Genomic DNA, 7132 nt, shown 5'->3' on the forward strand with positions numbered 1-7132 from the left:
CCTCCTCAGTCCCTGTCTCCCTCCTCAGTCCCTGCCCCCCTCCTCAGTCCCTGCCCCCCTCCTCAGTCCCTGCCCCCCTCCTCAGTCCCTGCCCCCCTCCTCAGTCCCTGCCCCCCTCCTCAAGCCCTGTCCCCTTACTTAGTCCCGGTCTCCCTCCTCAGTCCCTGTCTTCTTACTCAGGCCCTGCTCCCTTCCTCAGCCCATGTCCCCCCTCCTCCTAAGCTCCTGTCCCTTTTCCACAGCACTGTCACCTTACTTAGCCCCTGTCCCCCTCCTCAGCCCCTGTCCACCTTACTCAGCCCAGTGCTCTTACTCAGCCCCTGCATACGAGCACCAGCCCCTGTCCCCCTCCTCAGTCCATGCCCCTCTTCCTCAGCCCTTGCCCCTCTTCCTCAGCCCCTGCCCCTCTTCATCAGCCCCTGCCCCTCTTCCTCAGCCCCTGCCCCTCTTCCTCAGCCCCTGCCCCTCTTCCTCAGCCCCTGCCCCTCTTCCTCAGCCCCTGCCCCTCTTCCTCAGCCCCTGCCCCTCTTCCTCAGCCCCTGCCCCTCTTCCTCAGCCCCTGCCCCTCTTCCTCAGCCCCTGCCCCTCTTCCTCAGCCCCTGCCGCTCTTCCTCAGCCCCTGCCGCTCTTCCTCAGCCCCTGCCGCTCTTCCTCAGCCCCTGTCGCTCTTCCTCAGCCCCGTGCCCCTCTTCCTCAGCCCCGTGCCCCTCTTCCTCAGCCCCGTGCCCTTACTCAGCCCCTGCATACAAGCATATCATTTTTTTTTGGGGGGGGGGGGCGGGGAGTGGATCTTGGGTGAGTTCCTGCACTTTTTTACCCAGGACTTGACCCCTGTATACCACCCAGGAGGGGTGAGAAAATAAAGTGTGTGTGTGTGTATATATATATGTATTTTTTTTATTTTTATTTAATTCCTCCCATAAAGAACTGAATATTTAATTATTGAAATCAGGACATGACCAGCATTAATCCTCTTGTTTTTTTTTTTCAGGTGAGCAATCCAGAAATATACCAATATCTCTGTTGGTAGTGGTAATACCAGCAATAACAATAGCATTTGTAGTAGGATGTGTGTATTTATATACCCAGAGATATAAAAAGTAAGTAACAAAGTTAAAGAAGCACACTAAACATCATATACATTAAAGTGTACTGTATCAGTTATTATTAATAATATTCTTATTGGTATTTATATTGCGCAACTCATTCCACAGCTATTTCCAATATGTTCCCTGACATTGTCACTCAGGAAGGAGCTGATCTGTTTGAGAATGGTTTGACCCTAATGTGGGTCTCAGTTGGTGCCTGTGCTGCTTCTGATCATCACAATGCAGCTAAAAGTGACAGTTCTCGTTCTGCTTTAACCTAGTCAATTTTGTCCAAAGTTCTGGGGTACTCATTGGGAAAAATCTCCAACTCTTTGTTTTTATTTCGTTTTTAAATCAGCAATTTCCTTCTTCACTTTTCATAATTCAAAGTATAACTTTGGTCTAGAGTCAATAAATCCAACGCTCCATGATCAGGTCAACTTCATCTCCTCATTCAATCTCTGTTTCTTCTAAAGTGCAGTAAAAGGCATGCTTGGTTAAAGATGGGAAAATAAATATTTTAGTTTAACCCCTTAAGGACCGGCCTGTTTTTGCGATGTTTGTACGTTAAGGACCAGAGCAGTTTTAACACTTTTGTGGTGTTTGTGTTTAGCTGTAATTTTCCGCTCTCTCACTTATGGTTCCCATACAAGTTATATATTGTTTTTTTCAGGACAAGAAGGGCTTTCTTTACATACCATTATTTGTATTATGTCATATATTGTATTTAAAAAAAAAAAATGGTGAAAAATGTAAAAAAAAGAAACATGTTTTTGGACTTTTACTTGACACATCTTTTACTTATCTACAAAAACTAATGAAAAAAAAATGCTAAATAGATTCAAAATGTTGTCCCGAGTTTGAAAACACCCAGTGTTTACATGCTTTATTGCTTTTTTTTGCAAGTTATAGGCCTAAAAATACAAGTAGGAAATTGCTGTTTCAATATATATATTTTAAATGTATCAATGGTGACATTGTAACACCGTTATCTGTCATAAATCCCCGAAACACACCTAACATGTACATATTTGTTTAAAGTAGACAACCCAGGGTATTCAAAATGGGGTATGTCCAGTCTTTTTTAGTAGCCACCTAGTCACAAACACTGGCCAAAGTTAGCATTTATATTTGTTTGTGTGTTAAAAATGCAAAAAACGCTAACTTTGGCCGGTGTTTGTGACTAAGTGGCTACTAAAAAAGGCTGAACATACCCCATTTGCAATACCTTGGGTTGTCTTCTTTTGCAAATAGTATGCCATCATGGGGCTAATTCTCATTCCTTGGCTACCATATGCTCTCAAAGGCAACCTAACCAATCTGACAAATTTCAATAAAAAAAAAAGTAAAATCAAGCCTTATATTTGACCCTGTAACTTTCACAAACACTATATAACCTCTACATGTTGGGTACTGTTATACTCAGGAGACTTCGCTGAACACAAATATTAGTGTATCAGAACAGTAAAATGTATAACAGCAATAATATCCTCAGTGAAAGTGCTGTTTGTGTGTGAAAAATGCAAAGAACTTCACTTTCACTGACAATATCCTCACTGTGATATGTTTTACCGTTTTGAAACACTAATATTTGTGTTCAGCGAAGTCTCCCGAGTAAAACAGTACCCCCCATGTACAGGTTTTAGGGTGTCATAGAAAGTTACAGGGTTAAACACAGTGCTAGCAAATTAAATTATCTGGACTTTCGGCCTGAGTTGGCAGGCAGGTCCCTCAAATTACAATCATTAAAATTACTTAATTAGCTAAAAATATTACATAAATACGCACGTAGAATTTTAATATATATACATATTTATATATTTGACGTCTACGTGTATATTTATGAAATTATTTATGTAATTTTTTTTAATTATTAAAAATTATTTTTATTTTGTTGTTTATTTTTATTAACATATTATTTGTATTTTATAATATATATATATATTGTATATATTCGTGTGTAATTTAAATATAAATATTTTTATATTAATATATAAATATAAAAATACACTTAGTATGACATTATATATATATATGATACATATACATATATTATATATAGATATAATACATGTATATATCATATGTATATATACATATTATTATTTTTTTACACTGATTGCTTTATTTTGTAACTTTATTTTTTATTTTCCACTTGCAGGGAGACTGCCTGTCAGCACAGACAGTCCACCTGGAGGCAGACACATGGACACCTATTGCGGTCATGTGATCGAGTGATCACATGGCCGTGGGGGTCTTGATCTGCCGAGGGGAGACTGCCCGGGCAGACAGGCAGTCCCCCTGGACCGGGAGGAGCGCTGATCGCCGCCGTGGGACCGACGCCGATCAGGTAAGTAGCCCCAGACCGTTATGACCGTTATCCTGAAGGGGTTAAGAGGGACATTTTTGTAGATATATATAGCAAATGCTGATAAGCTCTTGTAAATATTTATCATAGATATTTAGCACATGGAAAGAGTTGCATACTTTGTTGAAGGCCAGGCTGTTCATTTTAGATTGGGGACATTAAAACTCAGAAGTTATTATAGAAATTGAAAAGTTTAACTAAACAGAAGACATGATAATAATGAGTAGTCACACGTCCTTCGAATGCACATGCTCTGTCAAAATGCTATGTAAACGGCTACAAATACTCTATTTACTAAGATAATTCAAAGAAGAACCCTATGGAACTTACACAGAACAACCAGGGCCCACATAGCTAGAGGGAATAGATATCTGGTGACCATTATTGATTTCCACTCCCCACCATGACTTGTCCCATAAATCCCACAAATGAACTGATGGTATTTGGTCCCACCTCCTTGTTGATTTCAGCCAAACCAATGCTTTCCTATAGGGAAAGCATTGGATTGGCAAGTAAATCTTAAATACTGATGATGTCACCAAGGAGTCAGATTGGGGGTGGGGCCAGTGCCCCGGCTGACCTGTGCCGCGCTAGAAACGAGGTGAGTTTTAACCCCTACTAAGTGGGGAGGCAAGCCACCTAAAAAATAGTGTTTTTAACACTATAGGGTCAGGAATACATGTTTGGGTTTCTGAGCCTATAATGCGCCTTTAAAAGGTTGAGATCCAGTGTGAATGTCACTGCCATGCTGGTCCGGTGTATTTCTTCGAGGTTACATATCTAGCTCTGTAAGCCAGAGCGCCTTTAAAAAATGTCCAGCAGTGATGTCTGTCTGAAAAGAAATGTACATGTGACATGTTTTGTAACTTATGTAACCTATTTTTTCTTTCTTTTTATTAGACAGTCTCTGAGATCAAAGGAGCCACATTCTAAGGAATTATTAGGCCATAAAGATACAGTAAATCAAGATAATGTGCATCATGATTCAATTCATCAAACACCAGACACCAGGAAATGTGGAGTAAGTACTTAAAGAGCCACTCCCGGCTGCCACACACGTTAGGTGCACTGTGTAGGTTAGGTTACAGTTAGTTATACTGGGTGGGTTTATATTATTAAAGGGACACTCCAGGCTCCTACACACGTTAGGTGCACTGTGTAGGTTAGATTACAGTTAGTTATACTGATACCGGAGAAACTGACGGAAGCCAAGCACAGAGAGATGGACACAGGTTTCTTCAGGAAGGAAGAGATTCTTTATTGGATCACCGATCGGGACTCAGAGGGACTAGCGTCACCAAAATACAGCAAATTCTGAGCCCCGGACAATAGTGCAGGCTCCTTATATAGGCATATAACTCCTCCCATATTAAGCTCCACCCGCACATTCTCTTGACCAATCAACACAAATAAGAATTAACTTCCTGTTTGACCGCATGGCTTGTCCAGCACAATGGAGGAGGGGAATACTATATCCTGTATTCTTGCACATGCTCCGTACACTACTGATCGTATCTTGCCACGTGCAACCAACTGATCGATACGTCAGCATATGCACGTACACATGCCACGTGGTAATCTCGGCCTACTAAATTTATTTTTACCGAGATTCCACCACAATACTGGGTGGGTTTATATTATTAAAGGGACACTCCAGGCTCCCACACACGTTAGGTGCACTGTGTAGGTTAGGTTACAGTCAGTTATACTGGGTGGATTTATATTATTAAAGGGACACTCCAGGCTCCCACACACGTTAGATGCACTGTGTAGGTTAGGTTACAGTCAGTTATACTGGGTGGATTTATATTATTAAAGGGACACTCCAGGCTCCCACACACGTTAGGTGCACTGTGTAGGTTAGGTTACAGTTAGTTATACTAGGTGGGTTTATATTATTAAAGGGACACTCCAGGCTCCCACACACGTTAGATGCACTGTGTAGGTTAGGTTACAGTTAGTTATACAGGGTGGGTTTATATTAGTAAAGGGACACTCCAGGCTCCCACATACGTTAGGTGCACTGTGTAGGTTAGGTTACAGTTAGTTATACTGGGTGGGTTTATATTATTAAAGGGACACTCCAGGCTCCCACACACGTTAGGTGCACTGTGTAGGTTAGGTTACAGTTAGTTATACTGGGTGGGTTTATATTATTAAAGGGACACTCCAGGCTCCCACACACGTTAGGTGCACTGTGTAGGTTAGGTTACAGTTAGTTATACTGGGTGGGTTTATATTATTAAAGGTACACTCCAGGCTCCCACACACGTTAGGTGCACTGTGTAGGTTAGGTTACAGTTAGTTATACTGGGTGGGTTTATATTATTAAAGGTACACTCCAGGCTCCCACACATATTAGCATGCATGTGAACAGCTCCACAAACAGCAGGATCATCTTAATTTCAGGGTCCTGCACTTTATTTGATACTCTCAACACATTGTTTTGAGGGCACTAGGACTGTGCAGAGAGTGCTTAAGTAATTCTCTGTGCACAATCTGCCCTCAGATGCAAGGCAAGCTAACTCCTCCTCATCAACTCTGCAGGCAGTCAGGACACCACCTTTGGGAATCACCAGTGTTCCAAGTGGAGTTACTAGCATGCAACTTTAAACCCTCTCACCCGCTGTGTCGCATTCATGCTTAGAATGTTGGAAGATGTGTATTAAATGTAATGGGTAATAGATGTCACAGGGAAATATGCTGGGTTTGTCATTTATTATTTTTTATTTTGCGCTATGTGCCCACCTTTCTGAGATAGAAGAATAAAAATGGGTGGGATAAAAAGGGTGCTCGGTTTTTTTTTTTTACACATCTGTTATTGTTTTGTTTTGGTTTTTATATTGTTATTTTCTCAAGGATTTTATTTCATTGGATTTTTTTTGGATTTTTTTTCAGACTCTCGAGTCAACTCCAGGAACGTCTGTGTCAAAAAGGAGCGTTTATTCAGACAGGAAAAGAAAATCTAAACTTGCAAGACCACTCTTCCCAACAGAAAATGGGTTATCTTGTGAGAAGTCTTGAATACTGAATTCTTTAAAAGGACACTCCATGCACTAAAACAACTTCATCTAAATGAAGTTGTTATGGTGCTAGGAGGCCGCTGGAGACAATCTTACCTGAAGGGGTTAAACCGTTCTCGTAAAGTCCTAGGGTGGCATCCGGCTTCAGCAATTTTACATTCTGGAAGGTCGCTGATTTGCTGAGAGTGGTCAGGTGGCGAAATCTGGCTTGGAAATCAGTTTTATGAATGGGGAATCACTGATTGGCTGACAGTGTCACCTGACTGCTCTCAGCAAATCAGCGGTGCACCTGGCAGGTGGCACTCCGCGCTTCCGGAATCTGAAACTACTGAAGCCAGGAGGAGTGGGCATGGCCACTGGATGCGACTTTGGGGATAAACCGTTCAAGAATGGGTAACCCCTACAGGTAAGAGTGTCTCCGGAGGGCCTCCTGGCACCATAACAACTTAATTTGGATGAAGTTGTTTTGGTGCCTGGAGTGTCCCTTTAATGTTCCAAAAATGAAGGTTAAAAAAAATACTAAAAAGAGTATAATTTCTGAAACTGAAAACACTCTGCGATGGATAGCTTCAGCACATAAATACCTCATGTCCAGGCTTACACAGTAATGGAACACGTGACAAGATTTTCACCACAGTAATAAAAAGGTGCAC

General features: G+C 41.7%; 1 long non-coding RNA gene across 1 annotated transcript; it reads left to right on the top strand.

Moving 5' to 3' along the window:
- The first annotated feature begins 995 nt into the window (after window positions 1-995).
- Window positions 996-6895, top strand: LOC134586611 (uncharacterized). The gene is made up of 3 exons (XR_010086582.1): window positions 996-1100; window positions 4357-4477; window positions 6355-6895. It is a non-coding gene; the product is annotated as an uncharacterized LOC134586611 (long non-coding RNA).
- The last annotated feature ends 237 nt before the right edge of the window (window positions 6896-7132 follow it).

The sequence above is a fragment of the Pelobates fuscus genome, chromosome 1 (genome assembly GCF_036172605.1).
Source record: "Pelobates fuscus isolate aPelFus1 chromosome 1, aPelFus1.pri, whole genome shotgun sequence".
NCBI classification, from domain to species: domain Eukaryota; kingdom Metazoa; phylum Chordata; class Amphibia; order Anura; family Pelobatidae; genus Pelobates; species Pelobates fuscus.